At 40.9% G+C, this 18,792-nt stretch overlaps 1 long non-coding RNA gene across 1 annotated transcript in view; it reads left to right on the forward strand.

Annotated features, from left to right (window-relative positions):
• The first annotated feature begins 624 nt into the window (after positions 1-624).
• The window catches only part of LOC134338082 (uncharacterized), a 100,294-nt gene continuing 82,126 nt past the window's right edge, over positions 625-18,792 (forward strand). Inside the window, exon 1 of the long non-coding RNA XR_010016134.1 lies at positions 625-656. This is a non-coding gene — a long non-coding RNA (uncharacterized LOC134338082). The remainder of the gene's footprint in view (positions 657-18,792) is intronic.

Consider the following 18,792-nt stretch of genomic DNA (forward strand, 5'->3'; position numbering starts at 1 on the left):
CACTTGCACTGGCAGCTCATTCCACACTCTCATCACCCTGTGTGAAGAAAGTCCCCTCATGTTTTCCTTTAACATTTTACACTTCACCCTTAACCCATGATCTCTAGTCCTAGTCTCACCCAATCTCAGTGGAAAAAGCTTGCTAGCATTTACCCTCTCTATACCCAACATAATTTTATATACCTCTATCAAATCTCCTCTCAATCTTCTCCATTCTCGGGAATAATATCCTAACCTACGCAACCTTTCCCTATAACTCAGGTCCTCAAGTCCCGGCAACATCCTTGTAAGTCTTCTCAGCATTCTTTCAATCTTATTTACACCTAGGTGTGGTCAAAATAAAAGCTTATTGTTCATCAAAATAATTGTTAAAAGCAATCAGTCATACCACTTCTGCAGCAACAGCTCAGCAGATGACATTCTTTCCTTTGAGTAGGAAGATTGTAGGTTTAAGACCCAGCTACTTTATCATGAATGGTATAATAAACCAGATAGGCTTTGCAAAACTTGGGTGTGGCATCTTCATTTATCACTATCTTACCCTTGTTAGGTTTGAGCTTTCCAATCTCATCCTCAACGCCTCAGTTACTGTATGTTTTATTATTCCAAAACATAAAAACAAGTTGAAAGGAAAACAAGGGAGCCAGGAGGTGCAAGTAAGTAGTTTTGTTTTTACTTTAAGTGAGGCGCCCATGTATGACATGGTGGCATGATGCTGTGTGCCAGTCACATACAGTATAATCTATAATGAATTATTTAAATGCTTAATCAAACAATATATTTACAGCTTTAAGCAAATGTTAATGAAATATTAAATACACAACACTTGCTATGATAGAATAATCAACATCAATGTGACTTTGCAACCTAACTTGTTGTGTACCTGCACTACATTTTCTCAGTGACTGTAGTATCTTCTTGTGCATTCTGTTCTTGTTCCATATTGCGCCACCTTAATGCACTATGGTAAAGAATTGATCTGTATAATTGGTATACAAGATATGTTTTTCACTGTACCTGAATACATGTGACAATGATAACAAATCCAAGTTATACCATAAGGCAAGGGAAATCGCTATAGAATTTTTATTGATCGCAAATATAATTAAATCAGTGAATGAAACATTAGGTGTCACTGTTGTGCTGTCTTACTCAGAAATGTTTTATGTAGTCTGTCTTGCTTCAATAAGAATGGAATTCCACTCTAGACCCATGCAGATTCACTTTTAAGGACGCACTAACTCCTGTCATGTTAAAATTGTCTCGGACATTGGTGAGGCAGAACCTGGAATACTGTGTGCAGTTCTAGTCACCTACCTACAGGAACCATGTCAATAAGACCAAAAGAATGTAGAGAAAATTTACAAGGATGTTGCCAGGAGATGAGGACCTGAGTTTTAGGAAAAGGTTGAATACGTTAGAACTTTATTCCTTAGAGCACGGAAGATTGAGAGGACATTTGATAAAGGTATACAAAATTATGAGGCGTATAGCTAGGGTAAATGCAAGCAGGCTTTTTCCAATAAGGTTGGGTAAGAAACGAACTAGAAGTCATGGGTTAAAGGTAAAAAGTGAAATGTTTAAAGGGAACATAAGTGAGAACTTCTTCACTCAGAGTAATGTTCCCATTGCCACTCCCAGCTATAACAACCTTAAGGAACAAAGGTTGTAATTATTAATTATTTAGTTTATAATTATTAATTACAAATTAAATAATGCAAAACAAAGGAATAATGATCATGGGTTAATGGACCATTCAGAAGTCTGATGGCGGAGGGGAGAAGCTGTTTCAGAATTGTTGAGTAAACACGAGGAATTCTGCAGATGCTGGAAATTCAAGCCACACACATCAAAGTTGCAGGTGGACGCAGCAGGCCAGGCAGCATCTCTAGGAAGAATTACATTCGACATTTCGAGCCGAGACCCTTTGTCATGGCGAAGAGTCTTGGACCGAAATGTCAACTCTACCTCTTCCTACAGATGCTGCCTGGCCTGCTGCGTCCACCAGCAACTTTGATGTGTGTGGTCAGAATTGCTGAGTGTGGGTTTTTAGGCTTTTATACCTCTAACCCTTGGTAGCAATGAGAAGAGGACCTGTCCCAGATAGTGCTGGTCCTTGGCGATGGTCCTCTTCTCATTGCTACCAATGGTTGGAGGTATAAAAGCCTAAAAACCCACACTCAACAATTCTGAAACAGCTTCTTCTCCTCCTCCATCAGACCATGATCATTATTCCTTTGTTTTGCATTATTTAATTTGTAATTAGTAATACTTAATGAAGATGTCCTTGATGAAAAGTACAGAGAGAGAGATGGGTAAATGGGGCTGAACTGATTTTAAATTTATACTTGGTGAAAGCCGAGAGAATGCCCAGAGGAGTGGTAGGTTATTCATGTCTGGAGGTAACAGCGCAAAGATAAGGCTTTCAGACACTGATAAGCTCAGACAGAGGAGCTTTGACACAGTTACAGAGGCAATGTAGATTGTCTTGTTACTCAGCATATTGCCCTGTTTCAGGGTTTAAAGCACGGGTTGCCAACCTATTTTATGCCATGGACCCTTACCATTATCCAAAGGGTCTGGGGACACCCGGGTTGGGATCCCCTGGTTTAAAGGGACACCACAATATGAACAGCTGCCAGATCTCAATGGGTCATAAACACAAGCGATTCTGCAGATGTTGGAAATCCAGAGTAACCCATTCAAAATGCTGGAGGAACTCAGCAGGTCAGGCAGCATTTTATGTGTTTCAATGGGTTGTAGCAGTGGGGAACGTTACAGAGATGACGAAGCCTAAAATGTGAGGTGGAGACTGTTGGGAGGAGAGTTGTTTGATCTGGGGATCTGTTCTCTAGCCTAACTTTTCTGCTATAAGTGAGAAAGAAGAAAAAAATGCCTTTGAGCACCCGTAACCTTTCCGTTGAATTTATTGCATACACAAAACAAAGTCCACGAGCAAAGATCAAAACTATGCAGATCTGGCTTACTGTAATTCCAACATACCACCCCACGAAGTTAATTTACAAGGTAAGCCTTAAACTCCTTGTTGTCAATACAAGAATAACAATATCCATTTATATCTTTACAACACTATTAAAATGCTTTCCTTTGTCAGATAATCATGTTGTCTGAGAATTTTGTGTAAGTTGATCAATCCACAATGACTTCCAGACCAACAACAAACTTACTTTTAAAATTCCCAACTTTGCTTTCAAATAATTCTATTTCTCCCATCCTCCCATCCTCCTCACATCGTATGAAACCTTCTCTAGCCCACCTCTAATGTTCTTGTGCTCCTCCAGTTCTGTCTTTTATTGCAATATTGATTTTAATTGCCACGTCATTGGCCAACAAAATAAAAACTTATCAATCTCAGTTCAAAAATGATTAACTGAGCCAGCACTCCTGTGACTTGTGTGAGAGTTCCACACCTTGTCTCAGGTTCCACCACCTGCCAAGGTGAAGCCATCCATAAATCCCCTAAATTCTGGTAAACATAAACCGAGATTATGTGACATAATTTAACCATTCACTCCCTGGAGACATTCTGAGCAAGGCCCTTCAATTTGTCTGAGACATGGTGCTCAGAATTTTGCACAGTTCTCCAGATGTGGCCTGGCAATGGTTTGAATAATAAGACTGAATGTCAAACATTCCATTAGCCTGAGGGGCGACTGTAATGGTGAGCTAATGCAGTTTATAAATACAGGCCAATTTAGAAGGTTAAGGAGCAATTGGGCTCTACATATTGACAAGCTCATTGTGTTCACTGTAAGTAACCTGGATTTCTCACTCATGAAACAGAGGGACTGGGGAGAGATACCAGAAGCTGACATCCTTTGTGCTATTACTGATAACCTGCCCTATCAATGGGTTTGACTTTTTTTTTGCTTACTGCTTACAATATTTATTTACTCTATTTGTAGTGGCTCTGGCTTCTTTCCCCTTCCTGTCTAGTCCTGATGAAGGGTGTTGGCCTGAAACCTCAACTCTTTACTCCCCTCCATAGGTGCTGTCTGACCTGCTGAAATCCCCCAGCATTTTGTGCGTGTTGCTTTGATTTCCAGCATCTGCAGATTTTCTCCTGTTGCTGAATTCTTCCATCATTTTCTGTGTGTTGCTCTGGATTGCCATAATTTGCGGAATCTCTTGTTTTTACAATATTTAAATCATAATATGCTAAATATTATTAAACATAATTTTTTATCATTCATTTTTTCACCAATTATCTTGCCATTGTCAATGACTGAATTCCGAGAAGAGAATTGCGTTTCTGGCATGAACTCTTGCCCTCCACCAGTATTCCCTTGTTCAATTAATTTGCACAGAAGTTGAAATATGTTATTGGGTGTGGGTTTCATACTGCTTGATAAATTTGTTTGTAGCAATAAAAAGAGATAATTAATAAAGTAGTTCTATGAATTAAATACATCTTTATAGAAAACTACAAATATTGCTCATTCATTAATCACAAAGGCTGCCAATTTTTCTTTGGCATATAATTAAACAGCAGATATTCCTATCCTCACCATGTTGTGGTCATATTTCCAACAGAAGTGTATAGATTTCAAAAGTTTGAGGCATTGTCAAAAGAGTAAGAAATTTGTTATATACAGTAAGTGCAAAACAGTTTTAGTTTTAGAGCAGAACATGGGTTCCTAGCCTTTTTTATGCCATGGATTCCTACTATTAATCGAGGAGTCTGTGGATGGCAGGGTGGGAACCCCTGATTTAGAATGAATTGCAATAAAAATTAATTGTTTGTAAATGTGACTCTTTGTATTGATTTCCAGAGCTTATGGAATTTGTGAATCATTATCCAAGAATTGGGGCAATTGGAAATGATCTGCAAAAGAAAATCAAGCTTTAATATCAGACAAGTTTTCTGACCTGATGCTACCTGATCACATTTTACACTTCATGAATTATTATTGAACTGGAGTCATAGGCAATGAAGGAAAACAATTTGCCTACAGCAAGGTCCCATAAGCAACCATGGTATACTGACTGTGCGCTGTTTTCTGTAAATTCAGGAAAAAGTAATGGATAGGACTTTGGGGCAATTCATTTACTCTTTTTAAAAAATAGTATTCTGTGATTTATTAGAACTTCTTGATATATTTTACAGGATAATCCAACTATTCTGCAAAACTCAGTCAATGCTGACTAGATAATCAATCCAGATTTCTGCAGTTAAATTTCCAGGTCAAGATTTGTATCTACAATCTTCTGACTCAAAGATGAGTGCATTACCATCTGAACCACACCACAAATCTTTATCTTCAGTCTACAAGGTGTAACACATTGACCACCTCATGGTGGACACATTATGTAGGACCCTTGCAAATAATATGCTGTATATTATGGTAATCAGGGAAACAAAGTTTGAGCGGCCAGTGTTGATTTTTCTTGCTGTTAATACATCTTTATTACAAAAGCAATCAAGCTGTCATATAAAATAGTTTACACATAGTAGCAACTCCCTGCATAAAGCAAAGTACACAGAGAGAGAGTGTAAAACAATGAGAGATTGTTGTTTGCAGAAATTCAATCAACAGTGATTATGCCATGTAAACAAAAGTTCATATAATCAGCAGAAAAGTAATGTTGCTTGAATTTCATTTTGCTGTGTAACAAGTGGAAAGCCATGCTTGGGTGTACAGTAAAACTCCATTCACTGTCCTTTAATTATTGTTTCTTGGAATAATTGATGGCAATTTGGGCCCATCTGTGAGAAGATGGTGATGATCTGCTTCCAAGAAGCCTGGCAGCACCTGTAAGAGTAGATTTTACAATGCTATTCACCGGTTCCAAGATCTGGACCCTGTGACGCTAAAGAAATGGCAAAGTTTACCTGCTGATTTGCAGGGAACCTTGAAGTGTTTAGGTGTCTGGTCATGCATGCTGGGATGCCATGGATTTAGGTGTGTGGTCATGAATACTGGGATGTCACGGATTTAAGTATGCAACCATGTATACTGCGATTCATGAGTTTTGGTGCATAGCTATGATTACTGGGATGTTATGGGTTTAAGTGCCTGGTCATGAAATCTGGGATGTTATCAGTTCAGCTGTGTGGTCATGAATACTGGGAAGCCATGAGTTTAGCTGTGTGGTTATGAAAGCTGGGATGTCGTGGGATAGCTGTGCAGTTATGAATAGTGTGATGCCATGTTTTTAGGTGCATGTTAAATAATACTGGGATGCATAGGTTTAAGCGTGTGGCCATGAATTCTGGGTATGTAATGGACAATCATAAAGGGTTTGATTTGTGTCAGACACTTGTCACATGCATTATAACTTCCAACTTAAAGAAATCATGGATCAGCCAGAAGTTTTCAGATTGGTGGTGAATATTACTCACCATCTGTGTGCCTGTGATACCTTGCAACTCATGACCAGTCTCTTCCCCCCGTAGAGATCTTTCAGTTTCGAACACAACACACAGGAAGGTACCACCGCTGCAATGCTATCACATATTTTCTAGCACAAGGGGTGGATACCTTGCCAAAAATCACTATAAGAATTATTCCCCCCAGATGGTACTGGTGGCCCAAATTTGGGGTCCTGGCTCACGGACTATTAGAACTGAGTAACAGTGATTATATGGAAGCTGCGAGTTAAATTCTGAAAGATCATTAAAGTATAAAGGCCACAGCAGAGTGTTGTATTTTATTACTGTTGGTACAAGTTCTTAACATCTAATCTCATGTCACATAATTTGTTTGTACTTGTCCTATCTTACATTGTGACAGCTATGGTGTTAATTACTTTCTGTAAATGTTTAAATGGAGTTCTTAGTTGTGCTGTTCTATTAGGCTGATGGACAGATTCCAGGTAGCAGGGAAGACAATCTGCATCCCTGTTCATCCAGTTCGGAAGTGAAGAGTATGGTGAGTTTTCTCTGACAATAAATGTGAGATGTGGAGAGTTGAGGAAGGTGTTGTGTTTGTCCAAGTATGGCACCAGAGAGCCTTGGAAACACGCCACCGGTCATTTAAGTTTTGCAAGGAAAACTCACAGTCATGTCGATAAGGAGCAAGTAACACCATGTTTCACAAGTATCTGAGAATAGTTACATCCAACAGGAGATGGTATAAATATCTACCCTTCACCTTCCACCATAAATCTATCAAATTTCAACAGATGTATCGTGGAGAACATTCTAACTGATTGCATCGTCATTTGATGTGGAGGGGCCAATGGACAGGTTTGGAAAAATCTGCAGAGGGTTGTAAATTCAGCTAGCTCCATCATGGGCACTAGTCTCCCACTATCGAGGAAATCTTCAAAAGGCGATGCCTCTGAAAGGCAACATCATCATTAAGGACCCCAGCATCCAGGACTTGCCCTCTTCTTGTTACTTCTATCAGACAGGAGGTGCAGGAGCCTGAAGACACACGCTCAGTGTTTCAGGAACAACTTCTTCCCTACTGCCATCAGATTTCTGAATGGTCCATGAACCCACGAATATTAGCTCTCAACTTTGTTCTCTTTCTGCAATGTACTGCTGATGCAAAACATTGTACTTCACAACATATGCCAGTGATAATAAACCAGATTCTGACTCATTGATACTTAGTGGGATCAGCGTCACTGAGTTTCTTTACCATCAAAGTTCTTGGGACCAGAGAAGCGCGCGTGGCCACTTCGGTGGTGATGTCTGTTATTTGTCAAGTAGGGGACCGTGCACAATTCTGATTTGATGGAGACAGATGTGAGAGTACAGAGGAACATCTGGAAAACTTCTGAAATGCCCGCTTCGCTGCCGCTGTTACTGTGTGGTCTGGAATCTCCAGAGCTGAAGGCCCCGAATTCTCGGCTTTGCTTGTTTCGGCGGCCAGGGCAAGGTCGAAGGTGCTCGGCAGAGGATGGCGCTCGGGAGGCTGTATCAGAGGGGCTGGTCGGAGGCTCGAAGTTTTCGGACGGACGGACGGACTCAGTGTCGGCTGTTGTCGGGTGCTTCCAATGCATCGGCAGTTGTCGGCACCTGGAGGTTTATGGCAGGGAGTTTCTCCCTTTGCCGCCTGCTATCGGGGACTCGGGAGTCGATCGACTTGGGACTTTGAGACTTTTTTTTACCATGCCCATGGTCTGTTCTTTATCAAATTATGGTATTGCTTTGCACTGCTGTAACTATATGTTATAATTATGTGGTTCTGTCAGTGTTAGTCTTTGGTTTGTCCTGTTTTTCTGTGATGTCACTCTGGAGGAACATTGTATCATTTCTTAATGCATGCATGCATTTCTAAATGACAATAAACGAGGACTGAGTGTTCTCATAATCTAAAAAAATCTAAGTCTAAAAACTGAACTGGACCAAGCAGCTAAATCGAGTGGTTATAAGAGCAGACCTAAACAGAAGAAATGATAGTGTGAGTGGGCAGTGGCAGATTGGCAAACTAGATTGGGAGCTACAGTAGAAGCTGAACAACGGTTAACATTTAAAGAATCATATGCAATTTTCAACAAATCAAAACCACTTTAAGGCTCAAATCCCAAAAGAAAATATGGTTCAACCATGGTTAATAAGAGGTTAAAGGCAACATGAGCAGCATACAAAAGGCTAACAGTAAAAGATTACTGCTCTTTCTGGAGCAGATTTTCCTCCAAAAAGAGTAGTAATCTCATGGCTCTTCATTGGCTTAGTTTTGTAAGCAAAACAGTGTGGATTGAAGGGCCTGTTCTGAACCTGTAATGTTCTATATACTATTGGATGTGATCTTACTGAATGGCCTACTCCTCTTTCTATTTCTTCTGTAGGTCAAAGGTTGGGAATTCTTACTGAGTGACACATTCCTGACACCACAAAGTATCAATCAAGTATAAGGCATGAATCAGGAGTGTACCACATTGGTGCATTGTAGCCACATGTGCAATATTTACATAATGCTTTGTGGTTAATCACACTTGACATTCCAACAGTATCTCCCAAATGTGTGGCTTCCACCACCAGAAGGACAGAGGCATGGAAACGTTCTACCCAGGGTGCACTCATTCCTAACCCGGGAGTGTATTTCTGATCCTTCTATCCGAAATCCTGGAGATCAGAACCCAACAGTACAGTAAGAATTTATTCACCAGAAAGACTGGCCTGATTCAGGGGAGCAGATCACCGCCACCCCCTCTTGGGAGAGTAGGGATGGGCAATAACTTTTATTTTTTTAAATCAAAATAAACTTTATTCATGATAACTAATTTCTATCCTTGCCAACAACTCCCATGCCCCATAAGTGAATATAAAACCTACCTTTGACATCTCCTCTAAACTGTCCTGCACTCACCTTAAACAATATCTGCTGTTATTGGCCACTGTTGCCCTGGGGAAAGGCTGCAGGCTATCCACTCTTTCTGTGCCCCTCATAATCTTATGCACCTCAATCAAGAAGCACATCATCCTCTGTCACACCAAAGAGAAAAGCCCTTCAAATTCAGATTTTCAGAGTCTATCTCCACATTTTTCTGCATTGAACACCATCTGCCCCTTCTCCTCTCATCCATTTGTAACCTATAACAACCTTCCACACCATCAACAATACCACCAACTTTCATGCAATCTGCAAATTTACAAACTAACCTCTCCACTTCCTCATCCAAAACCTTTATAAATATCACAAAGAGCAGGGGACCCAGAACTGATTCCTATGGAACACACTGGTCACTGACCTCCAGGCAGAATACAATCCATGAACTATCACTCCATCTTCTGTGGGCTAGCTAATTCTGAAGCCGTGCAGCCAAGTTTCCATGGATCTCCTGCCTCTGGACTTTCAATATGTTGAAGTTCTAATACTCAATACACTTTAGTATGGTCTTTAGAAAACACACAGTGTGAACTAGAAATTTACAATTCTAATTGTATGGTCAGTTTTGTTAAAATGACCATTCTGTTGAAATAGTCAATGTCTCTCAGAGTTGACCCATTAACACTTTGCAAATCAGCTATCAACCATCTCCAGCCCCACATACAGCAAAGCCTGCTGGTCTTCTATGGGCTCCGAACACAGCAGAATTGGAGAGCAAACAAGACATCATTGATCTCATGGTAAAGAATAGATGACACCTTAGATATTCACGATGGTGTTGAATAGTCTCCTTAGGTCAGCTGCTATTTAATACTTACTATAATCCAAATTAATAATTATATTCTGGAACAGAAGGTGCCCTAAAATGATAGCTATACTTCCACATTGAAACTCTAGAAGAGAAGTTTATTTTTGATCATGAATTTCATTAGGTCAATCATTCTAAACCAGTGGTTGTAATTTCAGGCCTCACCTTATAATTTGTCTGAACCTAATTGAGTGATGTCACTGAAAGTTCACAATAAAAACTGTCTACAGGTTTCACAGATGACTTGACTGAATTCTATGGTTAAAGCAGAGCTCTAAACATAGACAAAACCGGTGTGGAAAACTACCAGCAGGACAGAAAAGGAAAGTATTGTCACATAATAAGATAAATTATCTATAAAAGTTGCTCCTGAGGTCAGAATTATGTGGTATCTAATCAGAAGATACAGAGAAATCTCAGGGAATGGAGCTAATGAATAAATCTCTGTGACAATCAGACACATTCTATAGTGTTGTGAAATTTGTTGTATTGCAGCAGTATTAGTTGCAATCCAAAATAAAAATGATAAATTACAGTAATTACATATTTAAAAAGTAAATTAAGTAGGTAGTACAAAAGGAGAGGGAAAATATGGAGCTAGAGTTCATGGGTTAATTGCCCTTTCAGTACTCTAATGCTGGAGGGGAAAAAAATCAGTTCCTCAATCTTGGGTGTGTGTTTTTAGGCTCCTGTACTTCCTCCTTGATGGTATAAATGGGAAAAGGGCCAGTCATGGGTGACAGGATCCTTAATTGTTGAGTTCTGTTCATTTGGACTATGTAAGTATTTAGTAGACGCGCACATATTCCTTGTTATGCGCATGCTCGTCAGAGGAAAACGGGAAATTGTGGGATGAAAAGGTGGTGGTCTTCGTCTATTGAATGGAATTGTTGAAAGTAAAATTGTTTAAACAAAAGAAAAATGTGTCTTTGTTGTTTGGGCATTAACAGTGGTAGCAGAGGATAGTTTCCAATTATAGGATCCCGTCAGCATTTGACGAGAGCAAGCCTTATGAAAGCTGAAAAAATGAAATTGGAATATAGACTTTTGTTACGGAACCGGGGAAGACAAGGCAGGCCTTGGCTGTTGTGTTGTTGCTTTCGGGAACAGCGAGAGAGACCGTGAAAGACTTTCAGTGGAAGACTTGAACAAAGATGACTGTATGAATACGCTAATAAATATACTTGACTCTGTTTCTTTGAAGGGAGGAAAAGATTGTATGTATAAGGCATATTCAAATTTTGACAAAATTTACAGAGACAATTCTAAAAATGGTTGGTTGGCATCCGTCTGCCTCAATGGACAATGGGTGATGACGATCATCATCACAAGCCTGGGTGGAAGGTATGGAGATCCTGAGATACCCAGTCGTCACGATCCCCCTCTCGGCCTCACCAGTGTAATCCAAAGTAAAGCTTATGAAGCAATACGTTTGGCACCAGCTTGCCTGCAGGAGCTGCTGGAAGGATGTTCAATGACATCTAGCCGACTTAGGGGCTCCACTCCGGATTTGCTGTCTGGGTTTACTTCCGTAGCCTTTGTCTCTCCCGAGGCTGCCCACAAAGCAGTGGGGCTATTTACCCATAGCTGGGGATCTGGTTCACAAGCACCAGGGCATGTCTACATGCTAGTGGGACTGCGTGCTATATATATGCAGGAGCCAGATCTCCTCCCGTGCTCTGTAGTTCAGCCTGGAGTCAAAATGGTTGTTGTGATGCATCTAGTATGGTAGTGTAGTGGATAATGTCTGTCATTCTCACTTTCAGCTTCCACCGGGGCCTAGCAGTCTTGCAAAAAGGAGAGCTGAATATGTCAGCCTCTCCCTCCCAGTACTTAGACTTTCCGACGGCAAGCCTCATGTCGTGCCTCCTTGTTGGTGACACACAGAAATTGAACTCCTTTTGGACTTGGGCTGAATTCTAAAAATATGGCTGATTAGATTATTGATTTTGAACAAAAGTACAGTCGCATTCATAGATACAAAATAGAACTTCCTGACACTCCTATTAGCTTTTAAATTTTTGGGTACTGCATGTCTAGATGTAAAGGACAGACAGCTAGTGTTAACTGCATGTACAGAACTTATATTTGCATCTATGAAATCAGCACTGAAGAAGATTTTTGGAGAAAATAAGACAAGAGTCGGAATTAGTTTGAGTCAGGAAGCAGCATACTTAACTGAGCAGAAACAAGAGTATAGCAAGCATAGATAACACAGTGACCAGACAATGGTAGCATTACCTGGCACAAGTCCAATAAACAAGAACAGTAGGAGATCGAAATGTGTGGTATGTCAAAGTATTTACCACTGGGCAAGAAACTGTCCTTACAGAACTGAACAAGTTAGGCTAACTAAAGAAAATAACAAATCTGAAGATGTAGGAGAGTGCCGTATCACATTGTTTGCGAAGGAATCACTTAACACAGAGACATCTGAGGCAGAGATTTTGATCGTGGAATCTCCAGGATCTGCTGTTATTGATAGAGAACGTACACACACAGTTTGTGGAGAAAATTAGCTTGAAAGTTATGTAATTGAACTAAACTAGAATGAAAGGCAGAGACTGGTGAACACAGATACCTAGTAACAAAGCATTCAAATTTACAGATGGAAAGATTGTACATTCCACTAAAAGAGTGAAAATTCCTGCAAAAATAGGGCAGACAAATTGTTACATTGAAATGAAGATGGTACCAGTGAACATTCCATTGCACTTGAGTAAAACTTCACGAAAGAAAGCAGGAGCAATACTGGATCTGGAGAATGACTAAGAAACTATGTTTAACAGCCAGTGTCTTTTAAGCTCACCAGCTCTGGACATTATTGTGTGAATATTCTAGATAAAGACATTACCATGAATAAGTGTGAAAATAAAGTACTAACTGTCACACAAACCATGACCATAGGAGGGAAATGCAAGGTGTTGCTCAAACTTCACAAGCAGTTTGGACATGCTTCAATTGATACATTTCAGAAACTGCTCAAGAGTTCAGCAAGCAAAGATGCAGATTTTTTTCCCATTCTAAAGGAGATAATTGAAAGCTGTCAGACATGTCAAAAGTTTGGAAAAGCCTGTGGTTGGTCTGCCACTAGCATCTGAATACAATGAAACAGTAACCGTAGGCCTACATGAACTGTAGAAAGGAGTATGGCATCTCCACATCATTGATGAGTTCACACGTTTCAGTGCTGGTAGTATTATAAATACAAAAAGACCCCGAGGAAAGTTGGTCAGGACGGAGTTGTGGTATTCATAAGACATGGAGGCAGATATGTGAGAGTGCTTCATTCCAGACTACATAAAGCACAAACTGAAGAACATCAGAACTCCATGGAGAACGACACAAAAAATGAAAAGCACTCACCTGGTACACTGTCACATAGCATAGACAGGGTTGTGGAGAGTGCAGCTAAGGACCCAACAGAGTTGCTCAACGCTGCCACAGACAGTGCAGAAGAAAGTGCAGTTGGGAAGTCAACAGACTTGCCTGCACAGAAATTATCACAAGTGTAAAGACAACATGGAAGTTTCAGCCTTAAAACAGGACACACTGTGAAGTTTGTATGTCATACAAAGCTGAAGTCTTAGGATGGACAGGCGAAGCCACTGGGAGAAACAAAATCTGATACAACTTGAATTACCTAGACCAGTCACGGTCACTGACACTGCAGGGTCAGTCGATATGTCATGAGTAGACAGACTTCATATTGAATCAAATATAGAGCAGGCTGGACCATCTGAGAAATATTAAGATGAAGATATCCTAGTAACTAAAGAGGTGATGTTTGAATCTGCAAAACAGGATGAAATCAGAAGATGGTGAAATAATGGAGTGTTGAGGAAGCTAGAGAGATTGGCCAAAAGACAGTGTCTACAAGATGGGTGTGCACCCTGAAAGAAACCCAGACAGGAATTATACCAAAAGCATGCCTGGTGGTTAGAAGTTTAGAGGAACTGAACAGAAAAGAGCTCTAAGGAGACTCAACAACATGTGCATCAGAGTCTCTCTGACTACTTCTCTCAGAGATATGTCAAAAGCATTGGCAACCCCAATGCATGGACATAAAATCTGCATTCTTACAGGGAATCGAGCTGTCACGTGACATTTACATTAAACCCCCACCTGAAGCCAGAAGCGAAGAGACACTATGGAAACTCAAAAATGTGTGTATGGTCCAGCAGATGCATCATCTACTGGTATAAAGAGGTCAAGGAAATAATGTTGAAAATAGCTGGAAAGATGTCACAAGTGGATCAAGTTGTTTCTTACTGGCAAGACTCAGGATATCATGTGATTGGAGTACTTGCCTGTCATGTAGATGACTTCCTATGGGGAGGCTCACAAAACTTTGCCACAACAGTTATCCCTCAGCTAAAGTCAGCTGAACAGGCTGGGTGCGAGGAACGTGACAGATTCTGCTATGTAGGGATGGACATCCTTGCTGTTGACAGAACAGTACAACTGCACCAAGAAAGCTACATCAGGGATCTTCAGACAATCTGCATGGAGTCCTCATGTGCCACACAACGGGATGCACCTCTCAGTAAAGCTGAGGCTCAGCACGTTATATCAAAGATAGGTCAGATTCTATGGGTGGCAAGGCAGAGCAGACCTGACATGTGTGATGCCTGAAACTTGGCATCCAGCACAGAAAATGCCGCAGTACAAACTTTACACGAGGCCAACAAGACAGTGCGCAGAATGCAGTCTGAAAAAGTAGGCTTGAAGTTTCAATAGCTGTACCGATGGGAGAAGAGGGAAGATCTTCACCTCTCTAGTGGCAATCAAAAAGGATCCATACACCGTCAGGAGAAACCCTCGCAATGTCTGAAGGTATTGACGATGCTGTTTATCTGGCCACACTCTATTCTGAGCTTTTCCATGGTGACCCAAAGAAGAACAGTCTACAAATAACTTGTATCACAGACAACTATTCCTTGGCTGGTGCCATCAAATCCACCAAGTCAATTACAAAGAAAAGGCTTCATCTGGAGATAAACAGCATCAAAGAACTTATCCAGGCATGGAAAATTCATCATGTCCCATGGTCAACTACAAAGGAACAACTATCTGACCAACTGATAAAGAAGGGAGCACCAGCTCTTGTACTGTTCAAGGCACTTAGTGAAGGCATTTGGTTCCTTAAGAATTGTATTAAAATCAAGAGCTAGAAATAATTCTTATATCCTAATGGACATTTGAATTGTCTTTAATTTTATTTATTTATTTATAATATATACTTAAACAAGGATGGGAGATTGTTGAGTTCTGTTTATTTGGACTATAAAGTATAAAGTATTTGGACTTTGTAAGTACATAGTAGACACGGACACGTTTCCTGTTACGCGTGTACACACTGGAGGTAAAAGGGGAATTGTGGGATGAAAAGGTGGCAGCCTTCATGTATTGAACTGAGATGTTGAAAGTAAATTTGTTTAAACAAAAGTAAAAGGTGCCTTTGTTGTTGGGGTGTTAACATAACAATGGGTGCCACCTTTTTGACTCATCGCCTTTTGAAGAGGTCCTGGATGCCGGGGAGGTTAGTGCCTATCAAGGAGCTGGCTGAGTTTACAACTTTCTGCAGCTTTTTCTGACCCTGTGCCGTGGCCCCTCCGTACCAGGCGGTAATGCAACCACTTAACAGCCTCTCCATGGTACACCTGGGGAAGGCGGGACCTGTACAGTTACACCTGAACCTGAGGGGGACCAATATCCTTGCATGTAGGTTTGCTAGAGCTATTGGGAAGGGTTTAAACTAATTTGGCAGAGGGATGGGAAACGGAGTAATAGGGCTGAGGTTGGGGCCATTGGTATACAAGTAGATGCAGTGTGTAGTGTGATTGTGAGGAAGGACAGGCAGATGATAGGTCAAAATTGCAGTCAGCGGGATGAGGGTCCAAAATCAAAAAGGGTGATGAATGCAGGACTGAAGGTGTTATATTTGAATGCACACAGGATATGAGATAAGGTAGATAATCTTGCAGCACAGTTAGAGATTGCCAGGTGTGATATTGTGGGCATCTCTGAGTTGTGGCTAAAAGGAGATCATAGCTGGGAGATTAATATCCAAGGATACACATTGTATCAAAAGGACAGGCAGATAGGCAGAGGGGGTGGAATGGCTCTGTTGGTACAAAATGAAATTAAATCCTTAGAAAGAGGTGTCATACAATTAGAAGATGTAGAATCCTTAAGGGTAGAGTTAAGAAAACTGCAAGGGTAAAAAGACCCTGATGGGAGTTATATACAGGCCACCAAAAAGTAGACGTGATGTGGGATATAAATTACAACAGAAGATAGAAAAGGCATGTAGAAGTACAATATTGCAATAGTCATGGGGGATTTCAATATGCAGGAAGTTTGGGAAAAGCAGGTTGGTGCTAATCCCAAAAGAGGGAACTTGTAGAATGCATACAAGATGGCTTCTTAGAGCAGCTTGTGGTTGAGCCCACTAGGAGAAGAGCAAAAATTTGATTAGGGAACTTAAGGTAAAGGATTAGAGAGCTTAAGTTTAAGGTAATATGAGAGAATTCACCCTGCAGTTTGAGTGGGAGAAGCTAAAATCAGATGTATCAGTATTACAGTGGAGTAAAGGGAATTGCAGAGGCATGATAGAGCAGCCGGCCAAAGTTATTGGAAGGGGCCAGTAGAAGGGATCACAGCAGAAAGCAAAGACTGGAGCTTCTGGGGACAATTCAGAGGGCACAGGAAAGATACATCCCAAAGATGAATTCTTCTAAAGGTAGGATGAAGCAATCGTGGCTGACAAGAGAAGTCAAAGACAGCATAAAAGCAAGAGAGGGGGCATACAATATAGCAAAAATTAGTGGAAGTAAGAGGACTGGGAAGCTAAAAACTAACAGAAGGCAACTAATAAAGCAATAAATATAGAAAAGATGAAATATGAAAGTACATTAGCCAATAATATCAAGAGTATACAAAAAGTATGAAGGAATTGATCAAAAATTCAAAGTTCAAAGTAAAATTTATTATCAGAGTACATACATGTCACCATATACAACCCTGAGATTCTTTTTCCTGCAGACATACTTAGCAAATCTGTAGAATATTAACTGTATATAGGATCAATAGACAACAAACTGTGCAAATGAAAATATAAATAAGTAGCTATAAATAATAAGTATAAGATAACATGAAATAAAAAGGCATGAAATAACAAGATAAAGAGTCCTTAAAGTGAGGCCATCACTTGTGGGAACATCAGAAATAGAATGAGTGTTGCGATCCCCTTTTGTTCAAAAGCCTGATGGTTGAAGAATAGAAACTGTCCTTGAACTGTTGGTGTGAGCCCTGAGGCTCCTGTACCTTCTACCTGATGGCAGCAGCAAGAAAAAAGCATGGCCTGGGTGGGGAGGATCCTTGATGATGGATGCTACTTTTCTACGGCAGCATTTCACGTGGATGTGCTCAATGGTTGGGAGGGCTTTTCCCATGATATACTGGGCTGAATCCACTACCTTTTGTGGGACTCTCCACACAAGGGCATTGGTATTCCCATACCAGGCCATAGTGCAGACACTCAGCACACTTTCTACTACACATCTATAGAACTTTAACAAAATTTTTGATGACCTGCTGAACCTCCACAGACTCCTGAGGAAGTAGAGGCGCAGTTATGCTTTCTTTGCAATTATATTTATCTGATGGGTCCAGGACAGGTCCTCTGAGATGGTGACAGCCAGGAATTTAAATTTACTGACCTCTCCACCTCTGATTCTTCAATGATTACTGGCTCGTGGGCCTCTGATTTCCCTCTCCTGAAGTGTACAATCAGTTCCTTAGTCTTATTGACATTTAGTGAGAGGTTGTTGTTATTACACCACTCAGTCAAGTTTTCAATCTCCCTCCTGTATGCTGATTCCTCACCACCTTTGATACAGCCCACAACAGTGGTGTCATCAACAAACTTGTATATGATGTTGGAGCTGTACTTATCCACACAGTCATAGGTGTAAAGCAAGCAGAGCAGGAGTCCAAGTACACATCACCGTGGTGCTCCTGTGCTCATGGAGATTGTGGAGGAGATGTTGTTGCCAATCTGACTGACTGGGGTTTGTAAGTGAGGAATTCCAGGATCCAATTACACAAGGGGGCATTGAGGCCCAAGTCTTGGAGTTTACTGGTTTGTTTTGTGGGGATGATGGTGTTAAATGCTGAGCTGTAATCGATAAAGAGCATCCTGATGTATGCATCTTTGCTGTCCAGATATACCAGGGTTATGTGAAGAGCCAATGAGATGGCATCTGCTGTAGACCTGTTGATTAGGTAGGCAAATTGGAGTGGATCGAGGTCACCACTCACACAGGAGCTGATATGCTTCACACCAGCTTCTCAAAACACTTCATCACTGTGGATGTAAGTGCCACTGGGTGATGGTCATTGAGGTAGATCACCACACAATGATGTGATTGAAGCCTGCTTGAAGCAGGTGGGTACCACACACACTACTGCAGAGAGATTGAAGATATCTCTGAACACACCAGCCCATTGGTTAGCACAGGTTTTCAGTACTCGGCCAGGTTCCCCATCTGGACCAGATGCTTTCCTTGGATTCACTCTCTTGAAGGCAGTCCCAACATCGTCTTCAGGTACTGAGGCTGAAGGATCAGCAGGAGACATGGGCTGTGCAATGGTTCCTCCCTCTTCTGGTGGACA

Source organism: Mobula hypostoma, chromosome 26 (assembly GCF_963921235.1).
Source record: "Mobula hypostoma chromosome 26, sMobHyp1.1, whole genome shotgun sequence".
Classification (NCBI taxonomy): domain Eukaryota; kingdom Metazoa; phylum Chordata; class Chondrichthyes; order Myliobatiformes; family Myliobatidae; genus Mobula; species Mobula hypostoma.